This window comes from Oncorhynchus kisutch, linkage group LG11 (genome assembly GCF_002021735.2).
Source record: "Oncorhynchus kisutch isolate 150728-3 linkage group LG11, Okis_V2, whole genome shotgun sequence".
Classification (NCBI taxonomy): Eukaryota; Metazoa; Chordata; class Actinopteri; order Salmoniformes; family Salmonidae; genus Oncorhynchus; species Oncorhynchus kisutch.
In genome coordinates, this window is record NC_034184.2 from 56,346,623 (window position 1) to 56,373,614 (window position 26,992).

Sequence of the window (26,992 nt, forward strand, 5' to 3'; positions counted from 1 at the left end):
CAATCAGTGTTTCTTTCTAAGTGGACAGTTTGATTTCACAGAAGTATGATTGATTTGGAATTACATTGTGTTGTTTAAGTGTTCCCTTTTTGAGCAGTGTATATAGATTTTTTAATAGTTTTAAATCCCTAATACCCATATCTATATTGACTCAATGTAGATTATTTTTTAAAGAATACCATGGCATTAGCCATAGGGTGGTTATACAGTATGACACGTTGCCAAATTATTCAATTTAGCACACTGACCCATTATTGGGACTAGATTTTTTAAGTGAATAATGTATGGCCTTAGACACCTTGCCCACATGCAGCACTAAGTGTTAATTATGCTCTGTATACTCCTCACTCCTCTTGTCCCAAACATATAAAATAAAGCAGTTTAATTGAATTTTAAACCCCAAATCTATTTTGAATAAATAAACAACCTGTCATTCATCACAAACTTTGTGAATATGTGGGTTTTCCCTCTACACACTACAGAAAGACTACATTTAAATCAGTGGACACCACTTGTTTTTATTACAATACACCTGTCATAATTGTTTTCTTTACTAAAGTAGAGGTTTATTATTATTATTATTATTATTATTGCTAAAGGTACTGCATAGATGTAAACATATTTTGAGTGATAGCACTTGTATATCTTAATAAGAATGTAGCAGAAATGTCCGGAAAGTAGTTTTGAATGCATTTTATTGAACGGAAACAATAACAGTCTTGTTGAACCATTGCCCCCACCCACAAGGTCTATAAACAACAACAATGAATAAAAATAAAATAAGACACTAGATACAAAACAAAAATGTCAAGAACATAAATCAATCAACTCTAATTACCACATGTAGGACAGCATGCATGTGTGTGCGCATGGACTTTGTTAATGTATTTCTCACATGTGCAGCACATTGTATTTGTTTTACAGTCATTCTTCGGGGGGAAGAATTGGCATCTCCTCCTCTTGCCTGTCCCAGCTGGATCAGGACAAGATTTAGTCCCCTGAACAACTTTCAAAAGCGCTGCAGGGCTGCTGTGCGGGGGAGTCACTCCCTTTTTGAATGTGTGGGATTACAAGTGCCTTTCCCAGCTGCTCCAGGAACACCCTCATCTTGTTCCGCTTATCAGGCATCCACATGGGGTTGATCTTGTTCCATACCACAACGGCATTGTATGAAGACACTTCAATGATGTTATGGAAGATGATCAGGGGCCAGCGGGCAGCCATCCTCCTGCAGCTGTAAGTTCCAATCAACTTGTCCAGGTTGTCCATGCCTCCCTTGTTGTGGTTGTAGTCCAGGATGATGGCTGGCTTCCTGTCCTTACGATCACTGATCTCAGCTGTTTTGTGCAGTGTGCTCAGAAAAACCACAGTATTGTTCCTCTTTGGGAGGTATGAAAATAGAGTGGTGGTGAAGGCAAATTTTGATGAGAAGGCCTCTCTCCCCCTTGTTGTGAGGAGAGCAGGGGGAGCTCAGGCTTGTTCTTTCTAACTGTGCCAACCATGGTGACCTTCCTCTTCAGGAGCTGCTGGCTGAGTTCAATCAGTAGCACACAATCTCAATTTCTCATTGTGTGTGTGTGTGTGTGTGTGTGTGTGTGTTTCTTGCGGTGTGTAAATGATTTCATAACTGTCAGGTCAAAAATGACCCAAAGACAATCTTTGTACCCTGATGGTGTACAGCTTTATGGAAATATGAACAAAGGCGATATTTCACTTCTTCTAATGTTGCGGTCACTCTAGGAAAAGTAATCAAATTTCATGTTGAACAAAATATAATTTAGTGGGTTTTCTCCTCTGTTAAACATAGCGGTGGGTCATTTTTTAAGATAACAGAAGGGTTAAAAATCACACATTCTAATTGAGAGGTGACTGGCGAGCGGAGTGTGGACAAGACAAGGGACCAGTGCCGCAGGTGGGCAGGGTAGCGGCTATGGGAGCTGGCACTCACATAGAGAGCAAAGCTGCTTTCGTTTCAGAGAGAGAGAGGAGAGCAGAGAGAGAGAGAGACTGATACTACAATACTGGCTGAATATGAAGGGTCAAGTGATGCAACAATTTTTTTTACTTTTTATTTCACCTTTATTTAACCAGGTAGGCTAGTTGAGAACAAGTTCTCATTTGCAACTGCGACCTGGCCAAGATAAAGCATAGCAGTGTGAACAGACAACAACACAGAGTTACACATGGAGTAAACAATAAACAAGTCAATAACAGTAGAAAAAAAATAATCTATATACATTTTGTGCAAAAGGCATGAGGAGGTAGGCAATAAATAGGTCATAGGAGTGAATAATTACAATTTAGCAGATTAATACTGGAGTGATAAATGATCAGATGAACATGTGCAGGTAGAGATACTGGTGTGCAAAAGAGCAGAAAAGTAAATAAAATAAAAACAGTATGGGGATGAGGTAGGTAAATTGGGTGGGCTATATCCCGATGGACTATGTACAGCTGCAGCGATCGGTTAGCTGCTCAGATAGCAGATGTTTAAAGTTGGTGAGGGAGATAAAAGTCTCCAACTTCAGAGATTTTTGCAATTCGTTCCAGTCGCAGGCAACAGAGAACTGGAAGGAAAGGCGGCCAAATGAGGTTTTGGCATTAGGGATGATCAGTGAGATACACCTGCTGGAGCGCGTGCTACGGGTGGGTGTTGCCATCGTGACCAGTGAACTGAGATAAGGCGGAGCTTTACTTAGCATAGACTTGTAGATGACCTGGAGCCAGTGGGTGTGGCGGCGAACATGTAGCGAGGGCCAGCTGACTAGAGCATACAGGTCGCATTGGTGGGTGGTACAGTATAAGGTGCTTTAGTAACAAAACGGATGGCACTGTGATAAACTGCATCCAGTTTGTGGAGTAGAGTATTGGAAGCTATTTTGTAGATGACATCGCCGAAGTCGAAGATCGGTAGGATAGTCAGTTTTACTAGGGTAAGTTTGGAGGTGTGAGTGAAGGAGGCTTTGTTGCGAAATAGAAAGTCGACTCTAGATTTGATTTTGGAGAGGAGAGTTTGCAGTCTAGCCAGACACCTAGGTACTTATAGATGTCCACATATATTTTTTTAATTTATTTTTAATCTTACCCCGTTTTCTCCCCAATTTCGTGGTATGGCATTGAAGCTCGTTTGGAGGTTAGATAGCACAGTGTCCAAGGAAGGGCCAGAAGTATACAGAATGGTGTCTTCTGCGTAGATGTGGATCAGGGAATCGCCCGCAGCAAGAGAAACATCATTTATATATACAGAGAAAAGAGTCGGCCCGAGAATTGAACCCTGTGGTACCCCCATAGAGACTCCCAGAGGACCGGACTACATGCCCTCCGATTTGACACACTGGACTATGTCTGCAAAGTAGTTGGTGAACCAGGCAAGGCATCTGAGTCTGCCGATAAGAATATGGTGATTGACAGAGTCGAAAGCCTTGGCCAGGACGATGAAGAAGGCTGCACAGTACTATCTTTTATCGTTGGCAGTTATGATATCGTTTAGTACCTTGAGCATGGCTGAGGTGCACCCGTGACTGGCTCGGAAACCGGATTGCACAGTGGAGAAGGTACGGCGGGATTCGAGATGGTCAGTGATCTGTTTGTTGACTTGGCTTTCGAAGACCTTAGATAGGCAGGGCAGGATGGATATAGGTCTAACAGTTTGGGTCCAGGGTTTCTCCCCCTTTGAAGAGGGGGATGACCCCGGCAGATTTCCAATCCTTGGGGATCTCAGATGATACGAAGGAGAGGTTGAACAGGCTGGTAATAGGGGTTGCGACAATGGCGGTGGACAGTTTAAGAAATAGAGGGTCCAGATTGTCAAGCCCAGCTGATTTGTATGGATCCAGGTTTTGCAGCTCTTTCAGAACATCTGCTATCTGGATTTGGGTAAAGGAGAAGCTGGGGAGGCGTGGGCGATTAGCTGCGGGGGGGGGGGGGGGCGGAGCTGTTGGCCGAGGTTGGAGTAGCCAGGAGGAAGGCATGGCCAGCCATTGAGAAATGCGATTATCACGGATTTATCGGTGGTGACCGTGTTACCTAGCCTCAGTGCAGTGGGCAGCTGGGAGGAGGTGCTCTTGTTCTCCATGGACTTTACAGTGTCCCAGAACTTTTTGGAGTTACAGGATGCAAATTTCTGCTTGAAAAAGCTGGCGTTTGCTTTCCTGAATGACTGCGTGTATTCGTTCCTGACTTCTGTGAACAGTTGCATATCACGGGAACTATTCGATGCTATTGCAGTCCGCCACATGATGTTTTTATGCTGGTCGAGGGCAGTCAGGTCTGGAGTGAACCAAAGGCTATATCTCTTCTTAGTTCTGCATTTTTTGAACGGCGCATGCTTGTCTAAGATGGTGAGGAAGTTACTTTTAAAGAATGACCAGGCATCCTCAACTGACGGGATGAAGTCAATATCCTTCCAGGATACCCGGGCCAGGTCAATTAGAAAGGCCTGCTCGCAGAAGTGTTGTAGGGAGCGTTTGACAGGGATGATGGGTGGTCGTTTGACCGTGGACCCGTAGCGGATACAGGCAATGAGGCAGTGATCGCTGAGATCCTGATTGAAGACAGCAGAGGTGTATTTGGAGGGCAAGTTGGTCAGGATAATGTCTATTAGGGTGCCCATGTTTACGGATTTAGGGTTGTACCTGGTGGGTTCCTTGATGATTCGTGTGAGATTGAGGGCATCTAGCTTAGATTGTAGATCTGCCGGGGTGTTATTAAGCATATCCCAGTTTAGGTCACCTAACAGAATAAACTCTGAAGCTAGATGTGGGGCGATCAATTCACAGATGGTGTCCAGGGCACAGCTGGTAGCAGGCGGCAACAGTGAGAGACTTATTTCTGGATGAATTCATTTTTGAAATTTGAAGTTCGAACTGTTTGGGAATAGACCTGGAAAGTATGACAGCACTTTGCAGGCTATCTCTGCAACTCCTCCCCCTTTGGCAGTTCTATCTTGACGGAAAGTGTTAAAGTTGGGTATGGAAATCTCAGAATTTTTGGTGGCCTTCCTAAGCCAGGATTCAGACATGGCAAGGACATCAGGGTTGGCAGAGTGTGCTAAAACAGTGAGTAAAACAAACTTAGGGAGAAGTCTTCTGGTGTTGACATGCATGAAACCAAGGCTTTTTCGATCACAGATGTCAACAAATGAGGGTGCCTGGGGACATGCAGGGCCTGGGTTTACCTCCACCTCACCTGAGGAACAGCGGAGGAGTAGGATGAGGGTGGGGCTAAAGGCTATCAAAACTGGTCGCCTAGAGCGTTGGGGACAAGGAATAAAAGGAGCAGATTTATGGGCATGGTAGAATATATTCAGGGCATAATGTGCAGACAGGGGTATGGTGAGGTGCGGGTACAGCGGAGGTAAGCCCAGGCACTGGGTGATGATAAGAGAGGTTGTATCTCTGGACATGCTGGTTATAATGGGGGAGGTCACCGCATGTGTGGGAGGTGGGACAAAGGAGGTGTGAGGAGTGGAACTAGGGTCTCCATTGCAAACTAAAACAATGTTAACTAACCTGAACAACAGTATACAAGGCATATTGATATTTGAGAGAGACATACAGCAAGGCATAAAGTAATCACAGGTCTTGATTGTGAGAGCTAGCTAAAATAACAGGTGAGACAACAACAGCTAGTCAGCTAACACAACAACAGCAGGTAAAATGGTGATGACTAGGCAGAGAGGGTCTGTGTGTAACAGAGCCTGAATTCGCGGCTGGGGCCGACAGATAAAACATAAATAAACAGAAAGGAATACCGTTGTCCCAGAGCTAAAAAGGGGAACATGAAGAACAAAAAAATGCTAATAAGCCCTGTAAGAATATCTTAAGGGTATTTTAAATGTAGAGGTCTGATTTGCATCATCTCTGTACTTTGCTCTGTTCTTTCCCTCGATCCTGAATAGTTTCCCAGTCCTTGCCACTGACACATATCCCCACTGCATGATGCTCCACCACCATGCTTCACCGTAGGGATGGTGCCATGTTTCCTCCAGAGATTACTCTTGGCATTCAGACCAAAGACTTGGTTTAAAACCTTTAGATGTCTTTCGGAAAACTCCAAGCGGGCTGTCATGTACCTTTTAACTGAGGAGTGGTTTCCGTCTGGCACTACCATAAAGGCCTGATTGGTGGACTGCTGCAGAGGTCGTTGTCCTTCTGGAAGGTTCTTCCATCCCTACAGAGGATCTCTAGAGCTCTGTCAAAGGGACCATAAGGGTTCTTGGTCAACTCCATGACGAAGTCTTTTCTTCCCCGATTGTCAGTTTGGCCAGGTGGCCAGCTCTAGAAAGAGTCTTAGTAGTTCCAAGCTTCTTCCATTTAAAACTGAAGTTAAGCTCCATTTTTCTCTGGAACAGAAATTGCCGGGCGGGAAGTTATAACATTGGGCAAGCATTGCAGCAATGTGGCAAATCGAGATGGTTGTGGACTTAACAGTTAACTTTTGCATAATGCTTTGTTTATGAAAATTGATCTACGTTAACCTTGTCTTTGTTCGCAATTGGAAGTTTCATAGTAAATCTCTGTTAGCAATGCTACACTGGTGTTTCAATTGATAATTCATATAACAACCATTTTTATTCCCCTCTCAGTTAGGCTCCATTTACATAAAACATGTGTACAAGAAGGAGCTTATTCTTCAGACAACAAAACACCATCCAAGAAAAGTAATTTCTAAGTTAAAGAAGTAGTTGAGACTTTGGGAAGGCTACATTTCCTATTTGATTTGTTTGATTATTATTATTTAGGATGACCAACCTACATGAGCTCATTATAAGACTCGTTATTCATAATTGCTACAACTACATCGGCGAAATAAATAATAATAATTACCTCAGAGTATTTTTATATTTAACTAGGCAAGTCAGTTAATAAGAACAAATTCTTATATACAATGACAGCATACCCCAGCAAAACCCTAACAATGCCTGGGCAAATTTTGCGCTGCTCTATGGGACTCCCAATCATGGTCGGTTGTGAAACAGCCTGGATTTGAACCAGGGTCTTGCCAGTGATGCCTCTAGCAGTGAGATGCAATGCCTTAGACCGCTGTACCACTCGGGAGCCCCCAGTACATCAAGTCCTTAGGTAGGGGGTGTTTGGAAAAACAAAGTCTATCTGATAATTACTGCCATTGGCATGTGTTTGTTAGATCTCTGGTGATTTATCTCCACTGAGTCGGCAGTTGTGATTAATTATTTCTCCAAAACATTAGCCTAATTCCCTGTGTTGGCAAGTTGCCTTGTAATTACTTTTAGGGTCAACCACAATCAGCCCACAGCTCTCGTGGCCTCAGATTAGATGAGTACCATATCATTAAACGGGGACATCACAAAGACTAGATAGGATATAGTGGAATGAAAGGCTAAGGGGATGGTTCTATGCACATAACACCATATTATATCGACTTTTCCAAACAAAGCCATGCGGTGAGCATTTCACTGTAAGGTTTACACCTGTTGTATTTGGCTCATGTGACTAATAAAATTTGATTTGATTTTGAGTTAATAATGATGGAGGCCGCTGTGTTCTTGGGGACCTTCAATGTTGCAGAAATGTCTTGGTACGCTTCCCTTGATCTGTGCCTAAACACAATCCTGTATAGGAGCTCTACGGACAATTCCTTTGACCTCATGCCTTTGTTTTTGCTCTGACATGCACTGTCAACTGTTGGACCTTATATAGACAGGTGTCTTTCTTTCCAAATTATGTTCTATCAATTGAATTTACCACAGGGGGACTCCAATCACGTTGTAGAAACATCTCAAGGAGGATCAATGGAAACATGATACACCAGAGCTCAATTTCGAGTCTCATAGCAAAGGGTCTGAATACTTATGTACAGTTGAAGTCGGAAGTTAACATACACTTAGGTTGGAGCCATTTAAAACAAATTTTTCAACCACTCCACAAATTTCTTGTTAATTAAGAAACTATAGTTTTGGCAAGTTGGTTAGGATTTCTACTTTGTGCATGACACAAGTCATTTTTCCAACAATTGTTTAAAGACAGATTGTTTTCACTTATAATTCACTGTATCAAAAGAAATCAGCCAAGACCTTAGAAAAAAATTGTTCTGTCTGGTTCATCCTTGGGAGCAATTTCCATACGCCTGAAGGTACAATGTTCACAATAGTACGTAAGTAAAAACACCATGGGACCATACCGTCATACCGCTCAGGAAGGAGATGCGCTCTGTCTCCTAGAGATGGACGTACTTTGGTGCGAAAAGTGCAAATCAATCCCAGAACAACAGCAAAGGACCCTGTGAAGAAGCTGGAGAAAATAGAAAAAAAATACAAAAATAGAACTGTTTGGCCATAATGACCATCGTTATGTTTGGAGGAAGGGGAGGCTTGCAAGCCAAAGAACACCATCCCAACCGTGAAGCACAGGGGTGGCAGCATCATGTTGTGGCGGTCCTTCGCTGCAGGAGGGACAGGTGCACTTCACAAAATAGATGGCTTCATGTGGCAGGACAATTATCTGGATATATTGAAGCAACATCTCAAGACATCAGTCAGGAAGTTAAACCTTGGTCGCAAATGGGTCTTCCAAATGGACAATGACCCCAAGCATACTTCATAAGGACAACAAAGTCAAGGTATTGGAGTGGCCATCACAAAGCCCTGACCTCAATCCTACAGACAATTTGTGGGCAGAAAAAGCGTAAGCGAGCAAGTTGGCCTACACAAGTGATTCAGTTACACCAGCTCTGCCAGGAGGAATGGAACAAAATTCACCCAATTCATTGCAGGAAGCTTGTGAAAGGCTACCTAAAACGTTTGACCCAATTTAAAGGCAATGCTACCAAATACTAATTGAGTGTATGTAAACTTCTGACCCACTGGGAATGTGATGAAATAAATAAAAGCTGAAATAAATCATTCTCTCTACTATTATTCTGACATTTCACATTTAAAATAAAGTGGTGATCCTAACTGACCTAAGACAGATCATTTTTACTTGGGTTAAATGTCAGGAATTGTGAAAAACTGAGTTTAAATGTCTTTGGCTAAGGTGTATGTAAACTTCCGACTTCAACTCTAAATAAGGTATTTCATTTTTTTAATATATTAATTTGCAACAATTTCTAAAAACCTGTTTTGATTTGTCATTATGGGGTTTTGTGTTTAGATTGATGAGGCAATGTTTGTATTTAAATAATTTTAGAATAAGGCTTTAATGTAACAAAATGTGGAAAAAGGGAAGAAGTGTGAATACTTTCCGAAATAACTTTACATACAGTACATACACTTAATTTGTAACAACAGTCAACTTCTTCTATGGTTCTAAGAACAGAGACCCAGACCTCCCTCCCTTTCTCAGTTTCTGATGGGATCATGCCAGCCACACAATCACCAACCGCCGGCCACTATCAAACAAAACATTACACATGTCTATGTGTGTATGTATATCCATTTAAATCTGGCACACAGGAAGACCCTTCATAATTGATAGCGGATATGTTCAGGACTACCCTTCCATCCCCTTAAACTGCCTTCATTACCTGTTTGTCTGTGTTTCACTTTAAAATAATGAAAGCATCCTCTCTTGTCTTTGCCACTCTGTTACTGTGTGCACGTAGGGCTGTTGTGGTGACAGTATTATAGCCACACCGTAAATCATGAGTCATGGTCACAGTAAAATTCCATATGACCGGTGAGTCACTCTGGACATGCGTTGGTAGTACCCAACTCGCTAATGACCATCAGGACGCTAATGGCCTGGTACTCAGGGTTTAATTGTCCCTCTAACCACTCTGACATCAATTCAAATGCAATCGAAAATTACATTAAACACTTGTAATCAGAACAGTTTCATGCTTTTAAAATTCATCTCACTACTATTGATTCATTTTAAGTGTAACAACAAGTTGAAACTGAGTCTTTGGTACATAATTGGTCGAGCATATACTCAAAAATTAAACAAATTCTAGTAATCTCCTTTGAGTGTGGAGTGTATTATTATGCATACAGGATGGACTGGTTTCCTTGTGCTGAGCTCCAAACGTTCTATCCATGAGTCTGGGAGATAAAGTATAGGCCTAGGCAATGCTGTTGGTTCATAGATTGTGCATGGCAGCATACAGTGTTAGCCTACAATTATAGTGAATTTGTATTTGATTTTGAATAGCCTGATAATAGGGCTTTTTCTATATTTTCATAATTAATTGGCTGACATATTACATTTAGCTACAGAATACCTCAACACTGTGTGTTTCCATCTCCTCCTCTCTCCATCATTCATTTCTCAAGCACACAGAGAGAGGGGCAGTCAACAGTTTAATGAAATATGTTTTGTTGTGAAAACAACAGATACTATCAATATTCCTGAACAGATTTATCTTGGTTTCCAAAATTAAGCATTGGGTAGTTGCAGAAATAGGGTTGAGAGCCCATAGCATACAGAGTTTGGAGGGAATATCACCTGTCACACAGCATGCTCCTCAAAAAGTGGTTGATGTGTGGAGTGAAATAACCAGAGTAGCCTAACTAACATTATTGAAAAATGAACTGGCAGGAAAACGGCCTCCATTGGTTATTTGAGTGCAGGTACCAAAACATTTTTTTCAAAGGGTTCTCCTATGAGGACAGCCAATGAACCATTTTAAGTTCTAGATAGCACCTTTTTTCTAAGGATGTAAGCATGCCCTTAATTTCATATACGAAGCAAAGATATTCTCCGTTATGGGACACTTTTTATATGCATCCAATCCGGACCTCCGAAATCTCTCTGTTACCGTATGAGTCCAGGGATATACGTATCTGGAGTGCGATACTAACATATTTGTAGAATATTGTAATTCCGGAAAGGGTAGGTGTCATCATGCTGATATATCTATATCATATTTTCTGTAATGTATCATAAACTACATGACCAAAGGTATGTGGACACCTGCTCGTCGAACATCTCATTCCAAAATCATGGGCATATTTAATATGGAGATGGTCCCCCCTTTGCTGCTATAACAGCTTCCACTTTTCTGGGAAGGCTTTCTACAAGATGTTGGAGCATTGCTGCGGGGATTTGCTTCTATTCAGCCACAAGAGCATGAATGAAGACGGGCACTAATGTTGGGCGATTAGTTGGCGTTCTAATTCATCCCAAAGGTGTCTGATGGGGTTGAGGTCAGGGCTCTGTGCAGGCCAATCAAGTTCTTCCACATCAGATCTTGACAAACCATTTCTGTATGGACCTCACTTTGTGCACGGGGGCATTGTCATGCTGAAACAGGAAAGGGCATTCCCCAAACTGTTGCCACAAATTAAGCACAGAATTGTCTAGAATTTCATTGTATGCTGTAGCATTAAGATTTCCCCTCACTGGAACTAATGGGCCTAGCCCGAACCATGAAAAACAGCCACATTCCATTATTCCTCTTCCACCAAACTTTACAGTTGGCACTATGCATTGGGGCAGGTAGCGTTCTCCTGGTATCTGCCAAACCCAGATTCATCCTTCTGATGGCCAGATGGTAAAGCGTGATTCCTCACTCCAGAGTGGTGGCAAGCTATACACCACTCCAACCGACGCTTGGTATTGCGCATGGTGATCTTAGGCTTGTGTGCAGCTGCTCGGCCATGGAAACCCAAGCTCATGACGAACAGATATTGTGATGACGTTGCTTCCTGGGGTAGTTTGGAACTCTGTAATGAGTGTTGCAACCGAGGACAGATGATTTTTACTTGTTACACGCTTCAACACTCAGCGTTCCCGTTCTGTGAGTTTGTGTGGCCTACCACTTTGCGGCTGAGCCGTTGTTGCTCCTAGACGTTTCCACTTCACAATAACAGCACATTCAATTGACCAGGGAAGCTCTAGTAGGGCAGAAATTTGATGAACTAACTTTTTGGAAATGTGACATCCTATTACGGTGCCACGTTGAAAGTCACTGAGCTCTTCAGTAAGGTAATTCTACTCCCAATGTTTGTCTATGGAGATTGCAGGGCTGCATACTCAATTTTATACACCTGTATAGAAACAGGTATGGCTGAAATAGCTGAATCAAGTAATTTGAAGGGGTTTCCACATATTTTGTTTTATATATAGTGTACTTAGGGGTATGATATTTGACTTCAGTACAGTTACAGTGTGTGTTGAGTGGTAGTGTCCCGTCCTCTCAGGCCATTGGCCTGGGGTAGGATCAGATAGGGTTACAGTAATGGAATAAGGTGATGGGTTTTAATGAGTATAGAGTTAGTTGGTAGGGTAATTATTTTTCATATTTTCCGGTTCCTCTTTCGTATCCCCGTGTTGAGGATCACAAAAGTGGAGGTGATTTTTCCTACCTTCACCACCTGGGGTAGCCCGTCAGGAAGTCCAGGACCCAGTTCCACAGGGCAGGGTTCAGACCCAGGGCCCCGAGCTTAATGATAAACTTGGAGGGTGCTATGGTGTTGAAGGCTATAGTCAATGAACAGCATTCTTACATAGGTATTCCTCTTGTCCAGATGGTATAGAGAAGTGTGCAGTGCGATGGTGATTGCATTGTCTGTGGATCCAGGGATGCCGTCTGGGGCTGGGTGCATGGCGAGGGTTAACACGTTTAAATGTCTCAAGCCGGCCTTGGCGATCAAGAGCCCACAGTCCTTGAGAGCGGGCTGTGCCGATGGCACTGTGTTATTCTCAAAGTGGGCGAAGAATGTGTTCAGCTTATCTGGGAGCAAGATGTTGGTGTATGCGACGTGGCTGGTTTCCCTTTGTCATTTTTTTGTAGACCCTGCCATATATGTCTCGTGTATGAGCTATTGAATTGCGACTCTACTTTGTCTGTGTACTGACGTTTTGCCTGTTTGATTACCTTACGGAGGGAACAACTGCACTGTTTGTATTCTGACATATTCCCAGTCACCTTGCCATGGTTAAATTCGTTCTTTCAGGTTTGCGCTTTCAGTTTTGCACGAATGCTGCAATCGATCCACAGTTTCTGGTTTGGGTAGGTTAAACCTCTTGCGACGAGCAATCCCGGATCCGGGATCGTAATCATAGCCTCAAACGAATTAGCATAATGCAGCGCACATAAATACCCCTAGTAACTTTTCCTATTCATGAAAATCGCAAATGAAATGAAATAAATATATTCAAACACAAGCTTAGCCTTTTGTTAACAACACTGTCATCTCAGATTTTCAAAATATGCGTTACAGCCAACGCTAGACAAGCATTTGTGTAAGTTTATCATGGCATAATGCTATGCTAGCTCTGCTGGCAGCAGGCAACATTTTCACGAAAATAAGAAAAGCAACCAAATTAAATAATTTACCTTTGAAGAACTTTGAATGCTTTCACTCAGGAGACTCCCAGTTAGATAGCAAATGTTCCTTTTTTCCAAAAATATTATTTTTGTAGGCGGAAAATGACCGGAAAATGCTACCACTACAACGCCAAACTTTTTTCAAAATGAACTCCATAATATCGACAGAAACACGGCAAACGTTGTTTAGGATCCATCCTCAAGGTGTTTTTAACATATCTATTCGATAATATATCCGTCGAGGCAATTGGTTTCTCATAAGAAGCGTTTGGAAAAATGGCTACCTCAGTATTTTACGCAAGATTTTCTGCGGGAGACACCATGTGACCACTTGCTATATATGGTCCCTTACGGCTATTCTTCAATGGAAATGCGTAAAAAGACGTCACAATGCTGTAGACACCTTGGGGAATACGTGGAAAACGTAAGCTCATTCGTAGCTCATTCACAGCCATTTAAGGAGTCATTGGCATGAGGCGGTTTAAAAAAATGTGGCACTTCCGGATTGGATTTTTATCTGGGTTTCGCCTGTAACATCAGTTCTGTGGCACTCACAGACAATATCCCCAGCTACAATAAATGTGGCCTCAGGATATGTGGTTTCCAGTTTGCACAAGTCCAGTGTAGTTCCTTGTGGACCTTGAGGCTTTGAGTTTCTGTACATTATCACAATCACACCATGTAGTAGTTAGTCATGAAACATACACCACTGCATTTCTTCTTCCCGGAGAGTTCTTTATTCCTGTCTACACGATGTACTGAAAACCCAGCTGGCTGTATGGACAGTATATCCAGAGAGCAATGATTCCATGAAACAGAGTATGTTGCAGTCCTTGATGTCTCTCTGGAAGGAGATCCTCGCCCTGAGCTTGTCTACTTTATAATATACTTGGAAACAGTGGATGGTTTGCACGCCTACTGAGTAAGACTAGAAATCCACTCCGAATAACTCTTCTTGGAGCAGCCTCTAGGAAAAGTTCAATTGACCTGGAGGGTAAGAACAAAGTATCAAATTTGGTCAAATTGTATTCCTGGTCGTAATGCTGGTGATTTATCATCGCTCTGATATCTAAAGGTTATTTCTGGCTGTGTGTAATAACACACAAAAAAACATTCTGGGCTAAAAATGTAAAGAATGTAAAAAATGAAAACCAAATACTACAAAGTTGCTAAGGAGCTAGAAGCAGAGCTGCCATGTCTGTCGACACCATTTGAACATTCAATTGAACGTTCCAGAACAAGAACATTTACAGAACGCTGCTCTGGTTGAAGGATTTCCAAGAATCTTCCAACCGGGATTTCTGGAAAACCTGGGAAATTTACCAAAACACTTAAACATTTTGCAACCCTACCAGAAAATCACATTATTCTGGCTTGCAAAGTGATGTGTAATTCCTATTGAAATACAGCCAGAGTTAGGATATCCCACAGTTTAACTCTTTATTCACCTTCAACCTGCAGTCATTTTTTATTTATTTTATTTATTTATTTTACCTTTATTTAACCAGGTAGGCAATTTGAGAACAAGTTCTCATTTACAATTGCGACCTGGCCAAGATAAAGCAAAGCAGTTCGACAGATACAACGACACAGAGTTACACATGGAGTAAAACAGACATACAGTCAATAATACAGTATAAACAAGTCTATATACAATGTGAGCAAATGAGGTGGGAAGGGAGGTAAAGGCAAAAAGGCCATGGTGGCAAAGTAAATACAATATAGCAAGTAAAACACTGGAATGGTAGTTTTGCAATGGAAGAATGTGCAAAATAGAAATAAAAATAATGGGGTGCAAAGGAGCAAAATAAATAAATAAATAAAATTAAATACAGTTGGGAAAGAGGTAGTTGTTTGGGCTAAATTATAGGTGGAGTTACAGGTGCAGTAATCTGTGAGCTGCTCTGACAGTTGGTGCTTAAAGCTAGGGAGGGAAATAAGTGTTTCCAGTTTCAGAGATTTTTGTAGTTCGTTCCAGTCATTGGCAGCAGAGAACTGGAAGGAGAGGCGGCCAAAGAAAGAATTGGTTCTGGGGGTGACTAGAGAGATATACCTGCTGGAGCGTGTGCCACAGGTGGGAGATGCTATGGTGACCAGCGAGCTGAGATAAGGGGGGACTTTGCCTAGCAGGGTCTTGTAGATGACATGGAGCCAGTGGGTTTGGCGACGAGTATGAAGCGAGGGCCAGCCAACGAGAGCGTACAGGTCGCAATGGTGGGTAGTATATGGGGCTTTGGTGACAAAACGGATTGCACTGTGATAGACTGCATCCAATTTGTTGAGTAGGGTATTGGAGGCTATTTTGTAAATGACATCGCCAAAGTCGAGGATTGGTAGGATGGTCAGTTTTACAAGGGTATGTTTGGCAGCATGAGTGAAGGATGCTTTGTTGCGAAATAGGAAGCCAATTCTAGATTTAACTTTGGATTGGAGATGTTTGATATGGGTCTGGAAGGAGAGTTTACAGTCTAACCAGACACCTAAGTATTTGTAGTTGTCCACGTATTCTAAGTCAGAGCCGTCCAGAGTAGTGATGTTGGACAGGCGGGTAGGTGCAGGTAGCGATCGGTTGAAGAGCATGCATTTAGTTTTACTTGTATTTAAGAGCAATTGGAGGCCACGGAAGGAGAGTTGTATGGCATTGAAGCTTGCCTGGAGGGTTGTTAACACAGTGTCCAAAGAAGGGCCGGAAGTATACAGAATGGTGTCGTCTGCGTAGAGGTGGATCAGAGACTCACCAGCAGCAAGAGCGACCTCATTGATGTATACAGAGAAGAGAGTCGGTCCAAGAATTGAACCCTGTGGCACCCCCATGGAGTCATAATGACTGCCAGGGTTTGGAATGGGATTTGCAACTACCTAAGCCATTTAAAATGGAACAACCATTTCTGTGTCAGATGCAAGAAATCTAAATGGTTGGATTAATTTAGAAAAATGTAGGTCATTTATGTATCAACCAATCACTCAATGTGCATGCAAAATAGCTGATATTAAAAACAATTCCAAAATTAAACTTGCGGTAGATCATGCAGGGAAAAAAGTTCAAAGAAACTAGAGTTGATGTGACTTCTCATTTAGTTTTGAGTTAGTACCACAATAACGTTTTAAGTGATAAAACTTACTAGACCTATTTGAGTTAAAAATGCCTTGGGGTTTACAGTGTAGGGCTAGGTTTAGAGTCTGCCTGTCTGTCTGTGAGTGGATGTGTCTGTCTTCCATGGAGAGGGAGAGAGAGGGAGTCTATCTACCTACCTACCTACCTAAATTGACATCATCGGTGCACGAGGAGCAGTTGTTGTTGTTGGTGTTAACTGCCTTGCTCAAGGTCAGAATGACCGTTTTTTTTCCACCTTGCTGGCTCAGGGATCGAGCCAGCTCTAACTGCTAGGTTACCTGCCGCCTCAACGGGGAGAGAGAGAAAGGTGAGAGAAGTGGTAGGGTAGGAAAGAAGGAGGGAGAGAGAATGGAAGGGGAAAGGGGCAAGAGAGCAAGGGAAAGGGTGAAGGTGGGAGGGAGGGAGGGGTAGGAGAAAAGGGGGAGAGAGACAAATGAATGAGGAGGTAGAATGAGAGAGCTAAGAAGAGGGGGAGAGAAGGAGAGAGAGGGGGGAGATGGTAGAGGGGATGAAAGAAGGGGGCGGTAGAAATATTAAAAGGAGGGAGCATAAAGAGGAGGCAGAGAAAGAGAGAGGGAGGCAAAGAATGGGAGATATGAGGAGGGAGAGAAAGCGATAAAGAGAAGAAAGAGGTGGGATTAGAGAATATAGAGAGAGAGAGACATGTTTATCTGACTGAGTTTATGTCTGTTTGTCTGTATGTCTGTCTGTCTGAGTCTTTCACCAATTTACCCATTGCATCTTTATCATTAACTTTATTGCCTTGAATGAATGCAATGTATTGAGTTATGTGTGAACTGCTTGAATTGAGTTATGCTTCAATGTGTTCAGCCTTGATGTACATCTTTTCACATTGAATACAATGTGTTGACACGTGATGCATATCTTTTTGCAAAAGCTTGACAGACTGACGCTTATCAGTTGATACCAGGCTGGCAGAGGAGGGAAATCCCAGAGTACCAATTTCATCGCAGAAGCCTAATCTTGATGGACAAAAACACAAATGGCTCTTGTCATATCCATAATAATTCTCATCAAAAACAGCACTGACATTGTATGGTGAAATTTATTGAAGCATGTAAATCTAAATCATTGCTACAAGTGTGTCATCCCAGATTGAAAATATGTGTATGGAGGGCAATAACAGAGACTGAGAGGAGAGGGAAAACAGAGCAGAGGACAGGAGAGGAAAGATGAGGGGTAGAGAGGAGAAGATAGGATAGGAGAGGGCAGGGTAGTATAGATGAGTGGAGCAGAGGAGGAGGGCTCAGCTGCTTCATTAGCAGTGACTCTCAAGCACAGCTGCATCTCACCTTGGCAAAACCTGCACCACAGAAACCTCCACCTCCTCCTTCTCGTCCTTCTTTTTGTCCTCCTCCTCTTCCTCCTCTATCTCCTCAATGCTGTAAAATCTAAACATGGCTACCATGACCACAACCTGTGGGTTTACAAGTAGCCTACAGAGAATAGACTTACATGCAATGGAAGTTTGGTTTGTTTACTTTAGGTCTTACAGACATAGATGCAATAAAGTACAACACTGGGCAAAAAAATAATAATACTGAGAATATTATATTTGTTTCATTAAAAACCCAGCACGCTCAGACTGGTGAAATTGAACAAACAGACATTAAAAATAATAGGGGACCGCACAGCCCTTAACAAACCCAAAGAGTAGACTACATGCAGATTGACTCGTTCATTATTTAAAGATGCTCCATCCATGCACAGTAAAAATCAACCAGCCGTCAGGTTTAGAACTGAAAACAGGATAGTCTCCCAAATGCTACACTATCCTCTATAGCCCTATGGGTTCTGATCAAATGTAGTGCACTATTAAGGGAATAAGATGCCATTTGGGACAGAAACAATGAATCACGGTTTTCTGGGTTTATTAATGGCTACAGACCAATTAGGCTGGTAGACAAGTAGGCCACATGTATTTTGCCTTTTGTGTCGGCTGCAAAATACCAACAGCCTTAGCTGCGGGATGTTGAAACAAAGGTGAACTCATCAGTTAATTAATCTGATCTTTTTCTCTGAACCACAGAAAAGCAAATAAAGTTTCAACAACTCGATGGATAGGGGGATGAAAAGAAAATAGAAAAATAATAATAGTCTTTGTTAAAAATTCACTTTGATATCATTGCAAAGCAGTCAGCCTGCTTATTTAATTAAGTAAACATTTATTTAAGGTACAGAGCTATAACCTGTAATAAAATTTTACTCTTTCTAAATATGGTACATTCAAAAAGGTTGAAATTATTCAGCTGACATTTCCAAATTAGAAATGCACCTGTAGAAGAAAAGAGTGAACAAGGCATTCCCTCATGCAACTATAGCAAGTAGCTTCCCCCAATCCTGCCAGGTTTTAGTACCCCACTCCCCATGAGCAAGTAATGGGATTGATTGTTTGAACCAAAAAAACAAAGAATGCTGGCATCCATGGATCAGTGATGATAATGACTTCAAGTGTCAGGGAATGTCATTTTACAGAGTGAAGATACACTAGCTAAAACCAGCTCATCTAAACTAATCCCATCTCCTTTTGACCCCCTCCTTCTTCCCGGCCAGACAGTTATGTCACCTGAGCTAACTAATGTGTATTTCTTAGCTGACATATAACTACAAGGGTTGAATATCAATATTTTGAAATATTATAGGGATACCATGTTGCTGATAGACATCCTGGTTATTCCACCAATGTAACAAATACTTCTCCTCGTGGGGGCACCATGTGTCACGTTCTGACCTTAGTTATTTTATTATGTCTTAATAAATACAATATGGACGCTTACCACGTTGCGCATTGGTCCTCCGATCCTTCTTACTACTCCTCCTCAGAAGAGGAGGACAAGAACCGTTACAGAATCACCCACCACCAAAGGACCAAGCAGCGTGGTAACGGGCAGCAGCAGCAGCGATCTCAGGACTCCTGGACATGGGAGGAGATCCTGGACGGCAAAGGACCCTGGGCACAGGCTTGGGAATATCGCCGCCCCAAGGCAGAGCTAGAGGCAGCGAAAGCTGAGAGGCGGCGGTATGAGGAGACAGCATAGCAGCGCGGCTGGAAGCCCGAGAGGCAGCCCCAAAAATGTATTGAGGGGGCACACGGGGAGTGTGGCGAAGTCAGGTAGGAGACTCCCCGTGCTTACCATGGAGAGAGAGGGACCGGGCAGGCACCGTGTTATGCCGTGACGCGCACGGTGTCCCCGGTGCATGGGCATAGCCCGGTGTGGTACATAGCAGCGTCTCGTATCGGCCGGGCTAGAGTAGGCATCGAGCTAATTGCCATGAAGCCGGCTCAGCACATCTCGTCTCCAGTGCGTCTCCTCGGGCCAGGGTACATGGCACCAGACTTATGCATGGTGTCCCCGGTTCGCCAGCAGAGCCCAGTGGCCTGGCTATGGGGAGCATTCAACCAGGTAAGGTTGGGCAGGCTCGGTACTCGAGAGCTCCTGTGTGCCTTCACGGTCCGGTCTATCCGGTGCCACCTCCACTCACCAGCCCTCCGGTGGCAGTCCCCCGCACCAGGCTGTCTCTCCGTCTCCTCCCTGCAGATGCTCCCGCCTATCCAGCGCTGCCAGATTCTTCCTCATGCCCAGCGCTGCCGGAGTCTCCCGTCTGTCCGGAGCTGCCGGAGTCTCCCGTCTGTCCGGAGCTGCCGGAGTCTCCCGTCTGTCCGGAGCTGCCGGAGTCTCCCGTCTGTCCGGAGCTGCCGGAGTCTCCCGTCTGTCCGGAGCTGCCGGAGTCTCCCGTCTGTCCGGAGCTGCCGGAGTCTCCCGTCTGTCCGGAGCTGCCGGAGTCTCCCGTCTGTCCGGAGCTGCCGGAGTCTCCCGTCTGTCCGGAGCTGCCGGAGTCTCCCGTCTGTCCGGAGCTGCCGGAGTCTCCCGTCTGTCCGGAGCTGCCGGAGTCTCCCGTCAGCCAGGAGCTGCCGGAATCGCCCTTCACTCCGGAGCTGCTGGAGTCGCCCTTCACTCCGGAGCTGCCGGAGTCTCCCACCCGTCCGGTGCTGCCGGAATCTCCCGTCCATTCGGGACCCGTGGCTTGGGTCCCCAATCCGAGGCCGGCAGCGAGGGTCGGCGCGTTAAAGAGGCCACGGAGGCGGGTAAAGAGGCGGAGAAGAACTATGGTGGAGTGGGGTCCACGTCCCGCGCCAGAGCCACCACCGCGGACAGACACCCACCCAGACCCTCCCCTGTAGGTTTAGGTTTTCCGGGCGGAGTCCGCACCTTTGGGGGGGGGGGAGGTCCTGTCACGTTCTGACCTTAGTTATTTTATTATGTCTTTGTTTTAGTATGGTCAGGGCGTGAGTTTGGTGGGTTGTCTGTTAGTTTTTCTATGATTTGCTATTTCTGTGTTTGGCCTGGTATGGTTCTCAATCAGAGGCAGCTGTCAATCGTTGTCCCTGATTGAGAACCATATTTAGGTAGCCTGTTTTCTATTGTGTTTTGTGGGTGATTTATTTTCTGTTCTTTGTTTTGTATTTCACCATTCAGGACTGTTTCGTTTCGTTCTCATTGTTTTTGTTTTGTGTTCATATAATAAATACAATATGGACACTTACCACGCTGCGCATTGGTCCTCCGATCCTTCTTACTACTCCTACTCAGAAGAGGAGGATGAGAACCGTTACTTCATGAAGTAGTCAGAGCAACAATGTATCCAACAGTGTCACATTAGAATATGTTAAAATAGAGACATTTAACCTTTGTAGTTATACACTGAGAATACCAAACATTAGATACACCTTCCTAATATTGAGATGCGCCGAAAGTTGTCACTTTATCTGTTTTTTGAAACCGGGATTGCTGTTAATTTGAGCAATATGAGATGGAATGGAGTTCCATGCAATAATGTCTCTATACTGTACACAGTGCATTCGGAAAGTATTCAGACCCCTTCCCTTTTTCCAAATTTTGTTGCGTTACAACCTTATTCTAAAATGGATTATTTTTATGCAAACATAAAAAACAAAAGCAGAAGTACCTTATTTACATACAGTAACAGTCAAAAGTTTGGATACACCTGCTCATTCAAGGGTGTTTATTTATTTATTTTTTTACTGTTTTGTCAAAGGGGGTGAATACCTTTGCAAGCCACAGTACATCTGCTGTTAGAACCCACTCTTGGGTAGCGGAATTACTTTGGCTCCCCTGCAGGCCTGAGGACAAAGACTTTCCTCTAAGCTTAGTTGAAAGGTATGTGACCCGTTTCAGGATACTAGGTGTGTGTTGCAAGTTACAAGTTTACAGGAGAGCCGTTTGGGGGCAAAAATACCTTTTCGAACATGTGAACTTTAATGATTGGCTGAGATAATGAGTGGGCTGGACATGCTGAGAGATTAGTTTTAGATTGGTCTGCGGTGTAGCATCTTGTGTCTATAAAATTATCTGCTCGTTATGCGTAGATTATCTTTTCTATTACAGTTTTTTTTAAAGACATAACATTAACGATGGAGAACTGCAAATATGTTGCTATTGCTCTCAGTAACATTACTGCCCTTTATTTATCAGGCACTATCGACAAAGGTCAGTGGGAAAAAGTTGTGATGGACTACTTTCTGGAGGACGATAATGTCTTGCTGACTTTTACTGACTTTGAAAATGTATCAGACGATGAGGAAATCCCTGATTTAGGTAAAAACATTTTTCATTGAAGAAGTCATTGTAGGGTCTTCTGATGACAGTGATGTGGAAGAAACGGTGATCAACAGTGTTGTTGTCACAGAAGAAGTTGACCAAGTTTTGAAATCATGAAATGTCTGGTAGAAGCAGAGTATGATAAGGAGATTTCAAAGGCATAGGGAGTCGAAAAGTTAACACTGAAGGCTATTGTATAAAACAGCAGTCTCCGGATTACACCTTCAAAAAGATCTGATGATTTTTAGGGCATTTGCACATTGTCAGTGTGAACCAGAGTGACTTGACACAACGGGACAAGCAAGCTGTGCAAACAAAACAGAAACACAGGACTTGTTATTTAATGAAAGGGGTTGCAGTCTGTCGTGAAGCTTTCATCCATGTATATGGGTAAGAGTCTCGCTACAGTTTCAGATATCATACATTTCAAATTTTGTTAGAAAGTTGTTTTTGAACCTATTTGGATAACTGTAGATAACTCTATGGATTGGGATTATGGTTCATTGTTTAGCTAGCTAGCTAACTTTAACGTTACATGTCTAAACAAAAGACCCAAAGTTAAAGCTTGCTGTTAGCTAGCTAACGTTAGCTTCCATTAGATGGCAGGCTTGTTAGTTAACATTACGTGTATGAGTTGTTTGTAATGTTGATGTTTTCTCAGAATGCCATTTCACATTGCTAGTTATAGCCTAATGTTAGCTAGCTAACATTGAAACTATTTGATTAACTTTAGCTAACTATGACAATCAGTTTGTATTGCTAGTACTCTATGGATTGAGATTATGGTTCATTGTTGGCTGGCTAGCTAGCTACATGTCTAAACAAAATACCCCAAGAAAGCCTGCTGTTAGCTAGCTAGCTGACGTTAGATGGCTGGCATGCAAGCTAACATTGCGTGTACGAACTGTGTGTATTGATGTTATCTCAGAATGCCATTTCGCATCTATTGTATAATAATGCTAAAATATTTGCATCTGGAATTTGTCTTTCAGCATCAGTAGAACACGCCTGACTCTCCTACACAAGTCATACAAGGAGAATGGTCTAATGTCTCCCATCAAAAAGAGAGCTGGCCCAAGCAAGCACAGGTTACACCTGAAGCATGAGGACTTGCAGCAAGTTGTGAACTTCATCAACAACTACGCAGAAGATAATGTTGTTTTTGGTATTTGGTATTTTATTAGGATCCCCACCCCATTAGCTGTTGCAAAAAAAGCAGCTACTCTTCCTGGGGTCCACATAAAACATCATTAGACAAGAACAGCTCAAGGACAGAACTACATACATTTAACAAGTATTACCAGGACACCACCCAGGACACACATTGGTGGACAGCTGCTGCCATCCCATGTGACAAAAGCAGCCGTGTGGCGTCTCTACAAGAACTCGATGACAACACTTGTTATGTAAATCATAAACACGTTTTGATTATTTAATTGACCTCCAACATGATTGGTACTACTTTTATTCATCTCACATTATTTCTGTTTTTTCCAGTGTCGTCGGGCTGTCTTCCTTCAGGTATCTGTGGAGAAAATTGCTGCCCCACATCTCAAGCACCAAGCCCGGGCCAGAAAATGGTTGCTGACTGCAAGACCACCTGTCAAGACCTGCAGTTTTCTCTGGGGGCCACTACTGAACCAGCAAGTAAACACATCCGGATGCATTACAGCTTTGATTTTTCTCAACGAGGAAGCAACATTTCCTCCTTTATACTGATTATAGATAGATAGATAGATAGATAGATAGATAGATAGATAGATGGGACACTTAAAAATATGTATAAATATATAAATTCAGCAAAAAAAGAAGCATCCTCTCACTGTCAACCTTGTTTATTTTCAGCAAACTTAAAATGTGTAAATATTTGTATGAACTTAACAAGATTCAACAACTGAGACATAAACTGAACAAGTTCCACAGACATAGACAGGAATAATGTGTCCCTGAACAAAGTGGGGGTCAAAATCAAAAGTAACAGATGTGGCCAGTATCTGGTGTGGCCATCAGCTGCATTAAGTACTGCAGTGCATCTCCTCCTCATGGACTGCACCAGATCTGCCAGTTCTTGCTGTGAGTTGTTACCCCACTCTTTCACTAAAGCACCTGCAAGGTCCCGGACATTTCTGGGGGGGAATGGCCCTAGCCCTCACCCTCCGATCCAACAGTTCCCAGGTGTGCTCAATGGGATTGAGATCCGGGCTCTTCGCTGGCCATGGCAGAACACTGACATTCCTGTATTGCAGGATATCATGCACATAATAAACAGTATGGCTGGTGGCATTGTCATGCTGGAGGGTCATGTCAGGATGAGCCTGCAGGAAGGCTACCAAATGAGGGAGGAGGGCATCTTCCCTGTAACACACAGCGTTGATAATGCCTGCAATGACAACAAGCACAGTCCGATGATGCTGTGACACACCGCCCCAGACCATGATGGACCCTCCACCTCCAAATTGATCGTGCTCCAGAGTACAGGTCTCGGTGTAACGCTCATTGTTTCAACGATAAACACTAATCCGACAATCACCGCTGGTGAGACAAAATCGCGACTCGTCAGTGAAGAGCACATTTTGTCAGTCCTGTCTGGTCCAGCGATGGTGGGTTTGTGCCCATAGGCGACGTTGTTGCCATGAGGAACTGCCTTACAACAGGCCTACAAGCCCTCAGTCCAGCCTCTCTCAGCCTATTGCGGACAGTCTGAGCACTGTTAGTTTTTCTTTAAGAAGCCCTCTTGTTCTCCACCTATTACCTGTATTAACTGCACCTGTTTGAACTCGTTACCTGCATAAAAGACACCTGTCCACACACTCAATCAAACAGACTCCAACCTCTCCACAATGGCCAAGACCAGAGAGCTGTGTAAGGACATCAAGGATAAAATTGTAGACCTGCACAAGGCTGGGATGGGCTACAGGACAATAGGCAAGCAGCTTGGTGAGAAGGCAACAACTGTTGGCGCAATTATTAGAAAATGGAAGAAGTTCAAGATGACGGTCAATCATCCTCTGTCTGGGGCTCCATGCAAGATCTCATCTTGTGGGGCATCAATGATCATCAGGAAGGTGAGGAATCAGCCCAGAACTCCACTGCAGGACCTGGTCAATGACCTGAAGAGAGCTGGGACCACAATTCATCATGTTCTTTTGTTGTTTGCAGGTGCACTATCCTTCTGACCCTATGCAGCCAGGTCCCATCTACTTTTAATACCTCGCAAGTGTGGCTTGTTTGGTTGCTGCTGTGAAGGAATACCACAAGTCAACTACTTGATTGAGGAAGGCATGTCATCCAGCAAAGCCAGCAGCACAGTCATCAACTACATGCACCATTTCTTCACCAACTACGGAGTTGGGGAAACACGTGTGAACCTGAATTGTGATAACTGTAGTGGCCAAAACAAGAACAAGTTTGTGCTCTGGTATTGTGCATGGTCCACCAGTCTGGAATTTCACTTCCTGATCACAGACCACACCATGTTTGCCCGGCCTCATCAAGCAGCGCTTTCAGAAAGACCAGAGTGAACACTTTGTATGAGATTGCTGGTGTTGTGAAGGACAGCACTGTGACAGGGGTCAACATCCCACAGCTGGTTGGACTGGAGGATGGTACGGTGCTGGTGGAAAGCTATGGGTGGCAACAACACCTGACTCCGTACTTCAGGCCGCTGCCACAGACCAAGTAGTAGCAGCACTTCAGGTGAATATAATTTCCAACGCATTGTATGAGGTTATTCTTCTTATCTAAACTTGGGAGGTGAATTGATGTTGTGCAAGGTATAATGTCTTCTAAATTTTTTCCTGTTTTACAGCTTCGATGCTCTGGAGCCTGGTGTTGCCGCCAAGGAGCGTTCGGACTCAGTCTGGACAAGATTTCAGCAGTTGCGCAATGCTGACATCCTTCCTCCCATAGATGGTCTGCTTGTACAATCATCACCTGGACTGGACACAGCTATAGAAACACATATTTTTGAGATCATCAGGAAGTTTTGCGATGAAGAGGCTATGGACATCACATGCCCTGCACCAAAGTCAAGGACAGGACAAACACACTCTCCGAAAATAGATTCCCTTGTTCATACGTGGTTAGGATGGACCAGTCATCAGCACTATCTGCAGTGCTTCTATTCAAATGACTCTCTCCTAACAAACACACCATATGTTGCTGCTACAATTTTTTTATCCTGCTGCTCAGCCACTTTACCCCTGATTGTATGCATTATAACTACCTTATCTATCACTGATATTGTTATTGATGTTGCTTTTGTACATACTGTCCGTTATTTTATATATATTGACAATATCTATGTCTGATATTGCTACTATGCAAGTAACCATTTGGCTGTACCATTTACACCTTCTGTAGAGACCCATCCACTTAGCAATATGTGGCTGGGGGTTATAGCATTTCTTTCACATGACTCATTAATTTAGACAATTGTTGCTGGGTCAGTGTCATCTAATATTTATAAAATATTTTTATCTGGACATTTTCTGTTTACCTGGGTTTTCCTTATTTTAGGCTACTACTTTTACCACTTTTAGTCTTATTCTTATTCTTTAGTACACTACTCACTGTTTAGCAAATAACCTTACAAGCAAATCCTTACAGAGATGGGTGGGGCTGGCTTAAGACGGTGTGAACAATGCTGAATGGGTGTAGACAAAGGGGAGCTTCTTAAGGCTAGGGGGCAGTATTTTGACGTCCGGATGAAAAGCGTGCCCAAAGTAAACTGCCTGTTACGCAGGCCCAGAAGCTATTATATGCATATAATTGGTAGATTTGGATAGACAGATAAACACTCTGAGGTTTCTAAAACTGTTAGAATAATGTCTGTGAGTATAACAGAGCTGATTTTGCAGGCAAAACCCAGAGGACAAACCATCCAGGAAAAATACAATTGAGGTCATAGGATTTCATAATGGGTTTCTATGGGAAACGCTATTTATTAGGATCCTAGTTGAAGTTCCTATGGCTTCCACTAGAT

General features: G+C 43.2%; 1 long non-coding RNA gene across 3 annotated transcripts; it reads left to right on the forward strand.

The window, feature by feature from the left end:
* Positions 1–21,712: 21,712 nt before the first annotated feature.
* LOC116376274 (uncharacterized) lies at positions 21,713–26,687 on the forward strand. 3 transcript variants are annotated; one of them, XR_004211691.1, is made up of 5 exons: positions 21,713–22,398; positions 23,001–23,414; positions 23,506–23,655; positions 25,168–25,704; positions 25,817–26,687. It is a non-coding gene; the product is annotated as an uncharacterized LOC116376274 (long non-coding RNA). The 3 variants fall into 3 exon arrangements; XR_004211692.1 differs by having other exon boundaries at positions 21,736–22,005; XR_004211693.1 differs by having other exon boundaries at positions 21,736–21,897.
* Positions 26,688–26,992: the final 305 nt, after the last annotated feature.